Source organism: Sorex fumeus, unplaced genomic scaffold (genome assembly GCF_029834395.1).
Source record: "Sorex fumeus unplaced genomic scaffold, SorFum_2.1 ptg000024l, whole genome shotgun sequence".
NCBI lineage: Eukaryota > Metazoa > Chordata > Mammalia > Eulipotyphla > Soricidae > Sorex > Sorex fumeus.
This window is the reverse complement of record NW_026606081.1, coordinates 3,370,682-3,386,964: the sequence shown is the minus strand read 5'-3', so window position 1 is coordinate 3,386,964 and position 16,283 is coordinate 3,370,682. Positions and strand designations below refer to the sequence as shown.

The 16,283-nt window shown below is 44.3% G+C and overlaps 1 pseudogene; it reads left to right on the top strand.

Moving 5' to 3' along the window:
• Positions 1–908: 908 nt before the first annotated feature.
• Positions 909–9,182, top strand: LOC130023682 (60S ribosomal protein L34-like; annotated as a pseudogene).
• The last annotated feature ends 7,101 nt before the right edge of the window (positions 9,183–16,283 follow it).

Below are 16,283 nucleotides of genomic sequence, written 5' to 3'. Positions count from 1 at the left end.
TCCCATCAACACTGTTCGTTTCTGGCCTTTTTGACATAGGGCACTCTTACCAGTGTAAGGTGATATCCATCATTTTGCTTGGTATTTCCTTTTTAATCTGTGATGCTGAGAGCTTTGTCATGTGCCTGTTGGTTATCTGCATGACTTCTCTGGAAAAGTGGATTTCAGCTCTTCTCCCACTTTTTGATGGAGTGGTTAATTTTCAGTCATTGAGTTTTGTGAGCTCTTCATGTGTCTTGATAGTACTTTGTCAGATGTATGGTATGAACAAATACCATATGTTTTGGGTGTGCCACCCAAGTGATAATATCCTTGCATGGATATTATCCTTCTCCCATTATAGTAGAATGATGTTCTGTCTTTTTGACAGTCTCAGCTGTGCTTAAGTCTTAGTTTGACACAATCCCATTGGTTTATGATTGCTTCTTTTCTCCCCATACTGATGGAGTTGAGTCGGTCACGCTCTCCCACCAATGTTAATATCATGGAGTGTTTTGCCTACTTTCTTTTCTTATGGTTTCAGGTCTTACATCCAGAACACAATTTTTAATATATATTTCAACTTACTTTTTGTAATAATGCCAATATTGTTATATTACCCTTGCAGCACCCAAGTGCAAAGCCCCCTTCACCATAATCCAAAGGTCCCTTTTCTCCAGCCTCCATATACCTAGCATCCTTAGTAGAACACACATTTTAAGACAGACAAATAGAATCCCAGAGTTTAACAAAAGTCACATGATGTGCATTATATTGCTGTAAACACATAGAGAAAACTTCCCCAAGCCCGTGAACAACTTTATGAATGCTCAAAACGAGATAGGACTCTGGATCCAGCACCCAAACAGGAAATAGAGGAGGAAGGCACAGAATGCACCCAGAGACAGATGCACCCAGAAGAAGAGATGATGTCAAAAACCCTCAGAGACAAGAGACTGTCCATGCACAGCGGGCAGCAGCAGAAGGAGTTCTGTGGCCAGACTAAAAGGTTTTTGCCGGCATCTCCAAAGCACAGACCTCATCTCAGCCTGATGCTGAGGGGGTGTGGAGAGAGGAATGCAGAGAGTTGGAGGAGAAGCTGGGCCTGATAGTGAGGGCAGGAAATTCCCTGTAAGGCTGGGAGGGCCCGCAGACTAAGGGATTGGCTCCCACCCCTGCCGGGACTATGGCCTGTGGAGCATGTCAGCCACTCCCGCTGTGGATGCCACACAGTTCCCTGCCGCATGATTTATGGACTGACCCTCAGCTCCAGCTCCTGCTGCTCCACATCCTCTTGCTTTGCTGCATCCTCAGAAGTCTAAACATCCGCAGAAGGCAAGAGAACATCTGATTAACTGGCGAGCATGAAAACGTTTTAGAACAACGATTAATTTGCAGAGTCCAATGAAAACATTAAAACAAAACAAAACAAAAAACAAAAACAAAAAAAACAAAACAACAACAACCAAAAGCTTTTCCAGGATGGTGTCTTCGAGGCCTTCAGAACGGTGCAGCATTTGACATACCGCCGTCGGCTCTCCCACAACACCGCCTCCAACAAAGCCCGGCTGTCCCGAACCCCTGGAAATAGAATCGTTTATCCGTATACCAAAAAGGTTGGGAAGGTGCCAAAGTCCGTGTGTGGGGCGTGCCCCGGCCCAGCTTCGAGGAGTCCGGGCAGTGAGACCTAACATTCTGAAATAACTGTCAAAACCAAAAAGGCATGTCAGCCAGGCCTCTGGCGAGATCCATGTGTGCCAAGTGTGTTCGAGACAGGATCAAGCGCGTTTTCCTTATTGAGGAGCAGAAAATCGTTTTGAAAGCGTTGAAGGCACAAGCCCAGAGCCAGAAAGCAAAACAAACAAACGAAGCTTTTTTTAAGAATTAAAAGGAGCGATAGCACAGCAGGTAGGGCGCTTGCCTTGCTCGCAGCCAACATGGTCGACCTAGGTTCGATTCCCACCATCCCATATGGTCCTCCGAGCACCGCCAGGGCTTGATTCCTGGGTGCATGAACTGTGATCAACCCCTGAGCATCGCCGGGTGTGACCCAAAAAGCAAAAAAAAAAAAAAGAATTAAAAAAAATAATAATAAAATGGTGAATGAGACCAGTTGTAGTTATATTCAGGTCTCCCAAAGAAGAATAGAAAGAGCTATGCTTGGAATATCACATTTCACTCAAATGAGAGAAAGAATCCGGAGTTCTGACATCCATCGACGATCAAGAATCAGGGACACTGTCTCATTTGCCAAGGTGTCAAAAATCAGATGGGCTGGTCACGTAATGAGATTTAAAGACGACCGCTGGACTAGAGCCGTTACCGACTGGATTCCACGGGATGTCAAAAGACCGCGTGGCCGCCCACCTACCAGATGGTCAAACTTCTTCGTCAAGATCATGAACGATCGGTTTGAGGCCCTTCATGTTCCCGGAGCGAACAGATGCCATTGGGCTACACTAGCACGCGACAGGGACAAATGGAGACGTTACTGGCACGCGATTGAGCAAATCGATGACTAACGGGAAGTTAAGTGATTAAGTGATTAAGTGAATAATAAAATAAAACTTTGTTCCTGCTGCTGCTTTCCTTCAGCCTTAATTTCTAGCTTAGCTGATGGCGTTGATGAAACGAATGGACCAGTGAGCCTGTGCTTGTCAGCCTGATCGGCGCTCAGTGGTCACGACAGAGTGAAGCTAGCCAGGGACTGTCATGTTCCATTTCAAAGCAGAAGTCGGTGGGGGTGGGGAGGGGGCGGGGAGTGGGAAGCATGGAAAGAAAAGGGCCCAAAGTAGACAATCTGGGGTCTGTGAGAGAATAGTTTTTTTCACAGAGGGGCTCAAAATAATACGTAATTGGCAAGCTTCTCATCAACTCTGCTACTTCAGTCGGGGCGGAATTATATGTTCATTGTATAAAGTGCTATAAATAATGATAGGTTTTACCAAAAAATTACATTCAGAAAGAAAAGCGAGTGTCCTGTGGGAGAAAGCGAGTTTTCTGTCTCGGAAACAGCCAGATTTGGAAACGGGACTAACTGCCTCTGAAACCTGCCACCACAGTCTGCAATCATTTAAGGGTCACAGTAACTCCCCACTCACCCCTCCCTACGAATGGAGGGGACAGTGCTGAGGGTCGGGGGGCGGAGATTTGTGCCAAATTAGCCTGGGCCTGACACAGCTGTTGTTTAAACTGGAAACAAAGACGGGGGAGAGGGGGTGGGGGGGTATCTCTGCAACCTCCCACTCAGTGGAAGAAATTATAATCAGACAAAATGAAAAGACATTTCTGTCAGTTCATCAGTATAACTTTAAGAGTACCAGCTGCTATAGCCTGAAGATACAAACCAATACTTGTGTTGTTTGTTTGTTTGTTTGTCTGGGGCCACATCTGACTGTGTTCAAGGATTACTCCTGGCTCTGTACTCAAGGGATCACTTTTGGTTGACGGGGGAGGGGTGGGAGTGGGTTGGGATCACTGTCTGTGGTGCCAGGGATCGAATCTGAGTTGGCTGAGTGCAAGGCAAATGCCTTACCCCTACCCGTGTTATCTTTCCAGCCCACAAATCAATACTTATTCTTCTTTACAAACATCACAGCTTCAAAGAAAGTATCTGGAAATTATGATAAATCTGGGAAGGAAAGGAAAAAGAACTGGAGCACTTAATTTGATAAATATTCAGAAAAGTATAATATTCCAGACCAAAATTTTGTCTTGGTCAAGGTGAGATTGAAACCTGCTGCATGAGGAGGGGCTGGCCACATGGAGAAAAAGGGCAAAACTTCCATGTTGAGGGAGAAACAAGTTCCAGAATCCTGAGATGAGACAGGAAATTCAATGTCTAATCCAGAAGTAGAGGGAAGTATATATATATATATATATATACAGGCTGGAGCAATAGCACAGAGGGTAGAGTGTTTGCCTTGCATGCAGCCAACATGGTCAACCTGAGTTCAATTCCTCCGCCCCCTCGGAGAGCCTGGCAAGCTACCGAGAGTATCTTCCCGCACGGCAGAGCCTGGCAAGCTCCCCGTGACGTATTCGATATGCCAAACACAGTAACAGTAAAGTCTCACGATGGAGACGTTACTGGGCCCGCTCAAGCAAATCGATGAACAACAGGAGGACAGGACAGGACATATATGTGTGTATATATATATATATATATATATGTGTGTGTGTGTGTGTGTGTGTGTGTGTGTGTGTATAAAAATCTCTAACTCAGAATTCTCTGAGGACTGTAGGAAGCAATTTTCCAAACACAATTATCTCATGTTTTCCAAAGTTAAGAGACTCTTATTACTGTTTCCTAAACATCTTACAGCAATTCAGTGGAAGGAGAGGTTAGATTCTAGAACATCTGGTCTATTAACTTATTCCCACATCCTCTCTGAAACCAGGATGATTGGAGTTTTGAGCTTACCATGTTCAGGTTTTTCCAAAATACTATATTTTTGAACATATATAAAATATTTTATATCCTTATACTATTCAAGGCTGGAGCGATAGCACAGTGGGTAAGGCATTTCCCTTGCACACAGCTGACCCGGTCAGCCCAGGTTCGATTTCCACCCCTCTCAGAGAGACTGGCAAGTTACTGAGAGTATCTCCTCCGCACTGCAAAGCCTGGTGAGCTACCTGTCCTGCGGGTAGATACCAAAAAACAAAATTGTTTTGTTATATGGCAGCTCTACTTCTTACCTTTCTGAGAAGTCTCTGTATTTTTTTCCATAGGGTTGAAATAGAAAATATTCCCACTAGCAGTGGATGAGAATTACTTTTTTACCACATCCCTGCCAACACATATTGCTCCCAGTTGTTTATTTTTTTAATAAATACCATGCTCACTTATGTGAGATGGTATCTCATTGAATTTCCCTGATAATGAATAATGATGAGCACTTTCTTTGTGCCTACCAGACGTTTGTCTGTCTTCTTCAGAGAAGTGTTTGTTCATTGCCTCTCCCTATTTTTGGTAGGTTAGGATTGAAAAAAACAAAACGAACAACTCTTTAAATTGAATCCAAGAACTTTTAGTATTTTTTTCCTTCAAGGATTAAGTTTTACATTAAATCAACTAATAATATTGTTTCTTAGCTATAGGGCTGCTTTAATCAGATGTGTAAATATCTCATTACTAATTACTGAAGGTTTTTAATGAGAGACTCTCGGGCTACAATAATTAGGTATATAACATTTATGAGGTATTTCATTATCATCCTCCATTCAAAGCTCTATGAACTAGTGAGGTAAATTGAGTTAATTGACTCCATCCTATGGTTAGCATAACTTTGCACCATGTGCATCAGTAATAGAGATAGTGGCAAGAAACCACAACCCCCCAACCACAGGCGTTATAAAAGCAACCTTTCAATCATCTCAGCATTAAGTCCCCCATTAATTTGACTATAAAAACCAGCTCCCGGAACCGACAAGATGTCGGCCGCGCGACATCTTATTATGACATCTCATTCCTACTTTGACAAACTGGCAGGCTACCGAATGTAGCCTGCCCACACGGCAGAGTCTGGCAAACTCCCCGTGGCGTACCCAATATGCCAAATACCAGTAACAATGATGGGTCTCATTCTCCTAAAGAGCCTTGAATATAATCTCAGGGCTAGGATGAAGGAGACGTTACTGGGGCCTGCTCGAGGCAATCAGCGAATAACAGGATGATCTGTGATCTGTGATTAATTTGTTAGATTATTAGAAGTGAAAGGTTGAAAACTAGGCACTTGCCTGATCTTTGACCCAAAAAGCAAAAACTATTTTGTTGTTGGAACTATTTTACATGACGTTGGCAGTTTCACATTTTGGCTTCTATAGTTTGGATCTGATCTTGTGTGTGTGTGTGTGTGTGTGTGTGTGTGTGTGTGTGTGTGCTTGGGCGCGTGCACGCGCACGCACACACACACACACGGAGGGGTGAAGGCAAAGGAGGTGAAGCAGTGCTCAGCCAACCAGGGCAGGGGTTCAATGCCAGGGCCTGAGGATGCGGTGCTGCTTGGACTTTATAGTGCCAGGAATGACCTGGGAAACCTGGCAGTATTAGGGTCCTCCAGAGCCACACTGGAAGTGCCCAAAAGTATCTAGGGTTACTCTGGCCTCCAGAACTACACTCTGCAAAGCCCAGGGAACCATGCGTTTAATCTTCACTTCTCACTTCCATCAGTGAGGTGGATACTGTGAAGAGCTGTCATTTCTCTGCCCAAGACACAATTCTGCTGTCTTGTAAGTACAAAGCCTTGGATGTGAGGAGCAATGTGAGGCCCCATTTCTTGCCCCCTCAGCACCTCAATGAGTCAGACCCCGGTACTGGCTTCTAGAGACACTTGGGGGTGGGGGTTGTCAGTGAAATCAGTCACTGTACAAGGCACCCTGGGAATAAGGAAAGACGCCCAGGCCAGAGTCTCACACAGGGGTGAAGGCACTTGCCTTACGGGCACTAGACCCTGAGGTAGCCTGGGTGACCCTCAGCATCGGGTCCAAGTAGCACCTCGTCCTCAGACCCTCACTCTGATCTGCCTGCATGTTTGGCTGACAATTGCTCCGAGAGGCCTCTTAGCTTGAGAGGTCACTTCCCTTCCCCGCCCCCAAAAAGAGATCCTTCATTCCATTGATTTTTCTTATATCTAGTAGCTTGAAAAATTGTACTTGAATGAAAATTTAGGACATTCAAACAAAGAAATAATAATAAGCAACACTTATTACCCATATAGTGGAGACGTTTTTCAAAGAATGACAATACCCCCAACAGTCAATGCAGTAGGAAGAAGGCTGTTGATTATGGGGGATCTGAGCTGGTCCAGCTCCTCTGAAGAGCAATTTAGGAGTCCTTGCCAAAATGCCCATCTTTAAAAATCGACTAACTTCTCTCCCGAGCATTTATTGTATGAAAAGACTGGAGTTCAAAATTATTTACAACAGATGTTTATGGTAGGAGAAAAGTGTTCGAGGAGGTAGAATGGATAGGGTGAGTTGTGATATATTCATAAAATGAAAATCTCTGAAGCCAAAAAAATGATATGAAACAGGGCTGAAGAGAGCTCAAAGAGCTGGAGCTTATGCTTTGCATGCCAGAGATCAGGGTTCGATCCCCAGTCCTGCCTGGTTCTCTGAGCACCTCCACGAGTGACCCTGAACCCCAGGCCCAAATAGCCCCTGAGCCAAGCAAGATGTGGTACAATGCCCCATGCCCTTAAATTATGAAGAAGATCTTTATTTATTTGCATGAAGGAACACTGTGTGCTCCTCTGCGTTAGATGTACTACTCTTATTTCTCTCTTTGTAATGATGGATGCTTCCATTAGCCCTAGTTAACATCAATAAATAGCCAGGTGCTCACTCCATTGTGATCTAAATAGACATTTGAATTCGGAGAGGATGTGAGTATTGTTAACGGTTTCAATGAAACAGTACAAGGAAGTCTGCCAGTTCCTTTCTTGAAGTCAAGCTCAGGGCTATGTGTGGAGGTCAAGTCTCCTTTCAGGAACAAAAGATGGCCTAACTGCATCATGCAAGCAAAACTTGTGCTCAGAGTATCACTCTTGGAACCGTATCTGGAGTCAGTATTTCCTTATTCAATATTTTTCACACAAAGGTATTGATGAGTGGTGGGAAGTGGGCGTGTGAAATTAGGAAAGCTGGATAATTGGTAATCAAGTGAAATATGCTTGTTTACTTTGCTGGAGCGATAGCACAGCGGGTAGGGCATTCGCCTTACAAGCGGCCAACATGGCCGACCCGAGTTCGATTCCTCCACCCCTCTCGGAGAGCCTGGCAAGCTACTGAGAGTATTTGATATGCCAGACACAGTAACAACAAAGTCTCCAATGGAGACGTTACTGGGCCCGCTCGAGCAAATCGACGATCAACGGGAGGGCCTTTACCTTTACCTTTACCTTACTTTGCATTTAATGGCAAGGTAGATGAGATATTTATTGAACACAGGTGATAAAGAATATGATGCCCTTTATTATTTCAAAAGTCATGTTTCTAGACATTATTACAAAGTGGGCAAAACAAAACATGAACAGCTGAGGGAGGTGGAAAAATGCTTAATGATAGGAATTCGATCCAAATCCTGTTCAATAGGCTTGATTTTAAAATATATACATTTATCTATTCAACAAATATTTGTCAAGTACCTGTGAGATGACAGCTCACATCTACGAAGATGTGCAAAAGCATCTACTCTTGTCCAAGGGCCCCAGTCAGCCTGGACTCTCCTGGACTTGTAAGGGGTCTAGAATGTTCTGTGCCAGCTGAGTCAGCGTCATTCTACAAAACCATCAGTGACACGTTCGACTGGTTGTTTTCGAAAACCACTTTTACTACCTGTTTTCTTTAGGGTCACATTGCTCTCACCCGGCCAGTTGCCCAGGGGTGCCCGGGGTCTCAGTCCTGGACTCTGCCCACTTTTCAAGGAAGGATGCTCTCCTCAGGTAGTCTCACCAACCAGGTGGTCGTGGCCTTAAGCCCCACCCGCCTTGAGCTCCTTACGCTTCTTAACAATTCATTCTAAACACCTCGTCAGAGAACTTACATAGCTCATTATTACTGCTTGGGTCAACTGGGCCAGTGTCTTCATTTACTCAGCCTGGTGGGTTTCTGCATTGCCTAACCATTGTGACCTTTGCAGTTTGGACTTGTTTTCTGTGTGTTTTTCTGCGGTTAGGAACCTACATTTAGGGTGTCTTTGGATGTTTACCCAGTGTTATGGAGAGGTGAAGAAATCTGCTGCTGCAGAGCAAAGTGGGGCAACCGGCCGTGCCTTTGCAGGCAGGGTTCCCTGCGGACCTGGGAAGCGAAGGTGGCATTCCTGAGATGGCTCCAGAGCCCCCAACGTGACACCTCTCCTGTGCCTTTCTGCAGTTCTCGGGGACCTTAGCTGAGCTGGGCAGGGCCAAGCGGGATGGCCGGCTAGACTCCCCTCTTGGCTGGTGTGCTTCACTGCTCACCTTGGACACGGCCTCTCAGGGCTCTGTCCCCAGCATCCCATACAGTCGATGGAGCCCACCAGGACTGACCCCAGGAGTAGTGCAGAGCCAGGAGTAAGTTCCAAGCGTAGCCAGACCAGGTTCTGAGGCAACCTCCCGGGGACAAAGCAGAAAGGCCCACCAGCTTCTTGCTAGGCCTTGCAGGTGCTGAAGGTCCCTGTGCTGGGAGCTACTGAGGTCTCCAACGCCATCTCCAAGTGACGACATTGACCTTCTCTCTCTAACCCCTGCCTTTCCCCGGAGTTCCACCATCAGATTTCCGATGCTGCAGCTTTATCAAGCTTTTCACAGGTGGCCTTTGCACTTTTTATTTTTTAAGCAAATTGGGGCTGGAGTAATAGCACAGCAGGTAGGGCATTTGCCTTGCCCAAGTTCCATTCCTCTGCCCCTCTTGGAGAGCCCGGCAAGCTACTGAGAGTATCCCACCCACATGGCAAAACCTGGCAAGCTCCCCATGGCGTATTCGATATGCCAAAAGCAGTAACAATGGAGACGTTACTGGTGCCTGCTCGAGCAAATCACTGAACAATGGAATGACAGTGCCACAGTGCCACTTTAGCAAATTAAAGGTGACAACCCTGGGAGTGGGTCAGGGAGGCAAGTCTGTTGGTACTTAAAAAAAAAAAATCTGGGTCATTCACTTCCTGTCAGATGGATCTAAGATCCCTCATCACTGCCACAACCTGTGAGAGCCGAGTAACTTCTTCCCTCTGACATCCCCTCTTGACAGGAGACAAGCCCCCCTGGGGGCACAGCAGCACCACAGACCCTGCCGGGCCTAGCAAGCCCTGTGCTAGTTGAGTGTACGTGGCCCTCGGCAGAAAACTGCAGCAGCCCACTACCATTGGCGTAGCACTGCCAAGTTATTGCTTGGCAGAGCTTGGAGCTCTGCCAGGAGGCCCCTGACTGAGCCACGTGCGGGAGGAGCTGGGCACTGCTCCATGAGCAGGAGTCCACCTGCTTTCAATCATTCATAAATCTCCTCCGCTTTCGCCTTTCTCCCGGAGCTACTGTCCAGCTCTTCTGAGATCACACTTTATACATCTTTGAAGATTTTTAGGGTATTTGGGGGTGCACTGTCCTCCCATTGTTCATCAGTTTGCTCGAGTGGGCACCAGTAACGTCTCCATTGTGAAACTTGTTACTGTTTTTGGCCTATCGAATATGCCACGGGGAGTTTGCCAGGCTCTGCCGTGTGGGCGGGATCCTCTCGGTGGCTTGCCGGGCTCTCTGAGAGGGGTTTGGGGCGCAGGGGAAATAAATTACCTGCCCTTAGTTCTGCATCCCAGTTCCCTGCTCTTTCTTGGTTTCTTTCATTGATTTGCCGTGTGCTTACGATCCGATGTGAGTTTTCGGAGAATATCAGGCTTTGCTCCGCCATCTGAGTACAGAGAACACGTATTCACCACCAAGGTCCTCAACTATTTATCCCTGCCCAAGTGACCATGCCTAGCCATTCCGCCTACCCACCATCCTTGTGCTCTCTGACAATCACAGTATTTTCTTCCAAGTATTGGAGTTATTTTTGTTGGGATTTATTACTTTATGTACTTTGATGCTCGACTCCAATTCGAGTAGGCTTGGAGGTCTCGGCCCCGGAACCCGCGTGGCTTTGTCCCTCTGCCAGTACCTTCATGTGTGCGGAGAGTGGTCTCAGCATGGTGGTGGCTGGTCCTGGAGGTCTCCGGCTGCCGTAGCCCTGGCCGGGGCGGGGAGGAAAGCTCAACCCGCTCCCCTCCAAGGGACTCCGGGAAGGAACACCGAGGTGCGGGGGCAGAGACTGCACTGCTCTCGTCCGGGATCTGGATTTTATAGTCTCTGAGTCTTGGCCGCTGATGGGATTACACGGCGCCAGGGGGCCAGGTGGTGGGTCCTCCAAATTCCAGATCCTCCAAATTCCAGTAGGCGGGGGTCACACCCACCACCTGGCCCCCTGGCGCCGTGTAATCCCATCAGCGGCCAAGACTCAGAGACTATAAAATCCAGATCCCGGAACCGCGCGGCCGCGACATCTTATTATCTCATTCCTACTTTGGACAAACTTGCAGGCTGTCGAATGTAGCCTGCCCACAGGGCAGAGTCTGGCAAACTCCCCGTGGCCTACCAAATATGCCAAATACCAGTAACAATGATGGGTCTCATTCTCCTAAAGAGCCCTGAATATAATCTCAGGGCTAGGATGAAAGAGACGTTACTGGGGCCTGCTCGAGGCAATCGACGATTAACAGGATGATGAAATGAAATGAAATGAAAATGTACTTTGATTATAATCCATAGGTAAGTGAAACCCTCCAGTACTTGTCTCTCACTTTTTTTAATTTCTCATATCAGAATCACTTCAAGTGCCCAACATGTTGTGTGAGGGCGAAACTGATGCCATGACAGGCTGCAGCTAACATTACATCTCACCTAGGCCTCAGTTTCTGCTTCCCCAAAGCAAGACTTGCAGTTTCTAGTAAACTCCCAGTTGAGTAATTTGCCAAGATAAGGAATTGGGCAGTTGAGTCTGACCGGTCATGAAGGGTCACTGTCCCCGCCTTAGAAACTGTTACTAATTGTTGTCTAATTGCTGATCACTGTCATAATAGAGCCGATGCTAAAAATAGTCCAGTATATAGATTGCTTCTTAATTCTGAACCCTCTATAAACTGCTTGTGGTTTGGAGTTGGGGTCCTTGTCAAGACTCCACTGCGTTGGATGAGACTTGGACCCTAGCTCGAGCTAGCGATGACTTGGGCTAGTAATTAAGTTCCTTTGCTTTTGCATTATCGTGTGTGAATTTGGTCTCTCTGCAATTGGGGATCTGAAATTCAGGCACAACAGTTGTAGTAAAAGCCACAATTTTTTTCTTTTTTAATAGCGAAGTAGAATTCCACTGAGTGTAGTTATAGAATCTATACCCACAACTTCTTTATCCAGTTATCTCTTTTTGACCATTAGCTTGTTTCCATGTCTTGGTGAGTAGGTTTACTCTCTCTTTTTTGCATAGTTAGTACTGTACCAAATATAGTAAGTGTTCATTTAATATCAGTGATGGGGACTCAGAACCTGACTTGCAGCAAAAGACATGTGACAATTTTAACATAGGTTAATTCATATCAACAAAGTTATAGCCCTGCAGCATATCTCTGGTCACAAAAGCATGCAAGGAACAAAAAAAATAAAGGAGAGGCAACTATCTGAAATAAATTATAATATTTATGTATATATTATTACATAATAATAAATTTTCCCTACAGTTTAAGATATTATAAAATTTTAAAAAAGGAAATGCAAAAGTAAATGAAAAACTGGGGAAATACTCGAGTTCATCAACAGGTGACTGTGTGAAATGTATGTGGAAACTGTGAAATAGTATTAAACCTTAAAGAAGTGAAATTCCGATTCATCCTACAACATGGATGAAACTTTGCTAACTGAATTTAGTCAGACACAGAAGCACAAATGGTATATGATTCTATTTCCATGAGGTATCTAGAATAGACAAGTTCACATAGACAACATAGGATAAAGATTACCAGGAATTGAAGGAGAAGAGGATGGTGTGTTCTTTATTTTATGTTTTTGGTTATGGGGTCACACACCCAGCAGTGCTCAAAGGTTACACTGGCTCTGCACTTAGGAATTATACCTGTTGGTGCTTGAGGGACAATATGGGATGCCAGGAATCAAACCCAGGTTGGCTATATGCAAGGCCAGCACCCTTCCCACAAAACTATCACTCCAGCCCCAAGGTATGTTCTTTTTTAATGAGTAAAGAATGACATATCATTCAGTTTGAGGTGATCAAGCAGTTCTGGGAGTAGAAAGTGGTGATAGCTGTACAAAAGCAGTACTTAAAACTGCTAATCATACACTTAAAAATGGTTAAAACAATATTTAGCTCTATTATTTCTTAGCTCCGCCTAGGTATCTGAGACCCCGTGGCTCCTTTCGCCATTGCTTTTCACATCTCTCTTCTCCCTTTGCCGTTCACTCTATTTCCTTCCTTCTCCTGCCTAAATTCTAGGGCCAAGGGTGATCTAGGCATCCCCCTTTATTTTATTTATTTATTTTTAGCCTTCACTAACGTGGGGTATTATTTTTTAATTCTTTATTTTTTATTAGTCAGTCACCATGAGATACAGTTACAGACTTACAAACTTTCATGCTTGTGTTTCAGTCATACAATGTTTAAGTACCCATCCCTCCACCAGTGCCCATTTTCTATCACCAGTGGTCCCAGCATTCCTCCCACCACCCCCACCCTGTCTTCTCCACCCCACCCCACCTCTGTGGTAAGTTATTCCCTTTTGTTGTCTCTCTCCTGTTGGGTGTTGTGGTTTGCAGTAGAGGTATTAAGTGGCCATCATGTTCTGTCTGTAGTCTACTTTCAGCCCGCATCTCCCATCCCCAGCGGGCCCTCCTAACACCCTTTACTTGGCGGTCCCTTCTCTATCTGAGCTGCCTTTTCTCCCAGCATGTGAGGCCGGCTTCTCAGCTGTGGAGTAATCCTCCTGGTACTTATCTCTACTGCTCTTGGGTCTTAGTCTCCCATTCTGTTACTTTATATTCCACAGATGAGTGCAATCTTTCTATGTCTGTCCCTCTCTTTCTGACTCATTTCACTTAACATGATACTTTCCATGTTGATCCACCTATATGCAAATTTCATGGCATCATCTTTTCTAACAGCAGCATAGTATTCCACTGTGTAGATGTACCAAAGTTTCTTTAACCAGTCATCTTTTCTCGTGCACTCAGGGTTTTTTCCAGATTCTGGCTATTGTAACAATAGGCACCCCCCTTTAAACCATTGCATTTCCTCATCCAATTACTTTAAATATCACATATAAGTGATAACATCTTCCGTTTGTTCTTCTTCTGACTTACTTTCGTTAACAGGACCCAGATTTTAATAACCATATTTAAAAGGTTCCTATCAGTATGGCAGACTGGGACTGGGGTTGGGGCTTAGGAGAGGGATCCTGGGAACACTGATGGAGGGAAGTTGACACTGGTGGGAGGATTGGTAATGGAAAATTGTATGTCAAAACCCAACTATGAATAACTTTATAATTCACAGTGCTTTAATAAACTAAAATTTTTGGGGGGGAAAGGCTAAATGATAAGCTCTATGCTAGGTATACTTTACCATTAAATTATGTAGAAAAATTATATTCATAATTTATTAAAATTCATTTGTTGAAATATAGGACAAAGTATAATTAGGTATTAAGAAATAATCTCTAGATACTAATTGATTTATGCAAAGTTTTTGACTGATTCATATAAGAAAGGTGATGTGCTGATGGCCTAACTGTGTGGTAGGTGGATCACTACTCCATGTTAGGCACACAGCTTAGAAAACAACCTTTTACTACAGGAGGTAGCACATTGGAATTATTTTCTAAAAGTCTTGCTGTTATGAACTTTCTCTGTTTTCTAAATTCTTTTCAGTGAATGTGCTATTTTTTGTACTGGGGGAATAAAACATAAATGGAAGAACAGAAGCAATAAGAAAAAAGCAATTTTGCTTGAGATGACTTTTTCCTTGGTGTAAACTCATATCTCCCTATACAGAGAGGAAAAGGTGTGGTGATGATGTGTGAATGAATGAAGGATCTGGATAGATTCATAGTGCCTACTTGGTCTACCATTCTTGCTCTGCGCCCTTCTGTGCCTTGGGGTTTCTAGCTTCCAGAAGCATCTGGACTGCATTATTCTGTTTGTCCAGCTCATTCGGATAGTATTTTGCCTCCATCTTTGAAAGATGAAGAGCTTTGCTTTCCTGGAATCAAGATTTCATATTTTTAAAAATGTTCTTGAAAATAGCATTTGAATAATTGTTCTGGTCTTCTGCCCACTTACAAGAAGGCATAAATTTTTCCTACAGATTCACAACACTGGTCTGAAAATATCAGACAGAGGTTAGTAGATTTACTGACTCAGCTCATCGTCCAGCAAGAGATGGTTGCTAATCTCGGGTTCTTCTTACAACATAGCAAAACTGAAGATGGTTTGAATACTTGGCAATGTAAAAGTATACCCCCTGGTCTCATTTCTATATCCACTCTTTTACCCCAAGTAATTTACCCTGAATTTCTGCTTGTTCTTACTCTAAACGGGGTGGGGATTCGGGGCTCAGTAGAAGTTCATTGTTGAGTTCATGATGCACAGGGACCGCCACCTGCTCATGCAGACACAAGGAGGAATCGCAGTGCTTCCTTCTGTGGGAAACAAGAGAACCACCGAGGAAATCGGATCCCAGCATCTTGGCTGAAACCCTCCTTAATGCCTCTGGAACCTTTGGCCTTGGCATCTATTTTAGGCAGTAATTTTCATACTCTCTACCAGAGAGCTTTCTTAATCATAGAACTGGGTCTTAAAAATGTAAGTATGAACATCTGACTTTTAGACAGAGTTCCCTAAAGGCTGACAACATGTTTAATTCTAGAAATTCAATGAATGTTTAATTCATAAGGATACAATGAATGAATATAGTCATCTTTGATGACTTCATTTTCATCTTATTCCCCAGGCAAATCATACTGCCGGTGTTTCTACTCATGCAGGGGCTTTTAAAAAACACCAAAAAAAAAAAACCCTCCAAAATTTTGAAAACTGACATTTATTCTTCTGTCTCAAATCTTTTTATTGTCCTATCCCTAAAACCCTGATTATCAGTTCTTCCTGTGAAAATTCTTGCTCTACTCTCTCTTTCTGCCAGTTTATAATCTAGTAGTATTGCTTAAGAAAGACTGGTCGAGTTATATAAAGCACAGGATGGATGCATTCAAATTCTGATATAGCCTCTTGATTGTAACCTCTCTATATCTCAGTGTCTTCTTCTACCAGTTGGAGCTAGTAATAGAAGCATTGTTAGAGATTTTTAGGGAAATTGTAATTAATGTGAAGCATGTAGCATGGAAGCAGGAGGTTGAAGAAGGATTCAATAAATGTTTATTGTGATGTTATCTAATGGTTACCGGTAGCAGTGCCTTTTCAGGCATGATGGATGGGGAGAGGGTCTTCCAAGTCAATGCCTGGTCTAGCAGTTAGAGTCAAGAGACTGATGCAAGGGATTGAGCCAGGGTCAGTCGCATGTGAAGCATAAACCTTAATCCCTATACCATCTCTTTGGCCCCACCTGTCCTTTCTTAATGCTTTTGTCCAACTCTAGTCTTCATCCTCTGAAAAGAAAATAATTATTGGAATTTGAGGGAAAATTCTGGAAGAATGGGTTGTTCGTTGGCACCAAAGGAAAAGTTGAATGAGAAGGCAACTGCACCTTCTAGCTCACAGAGCACCTCCACAGGCTCC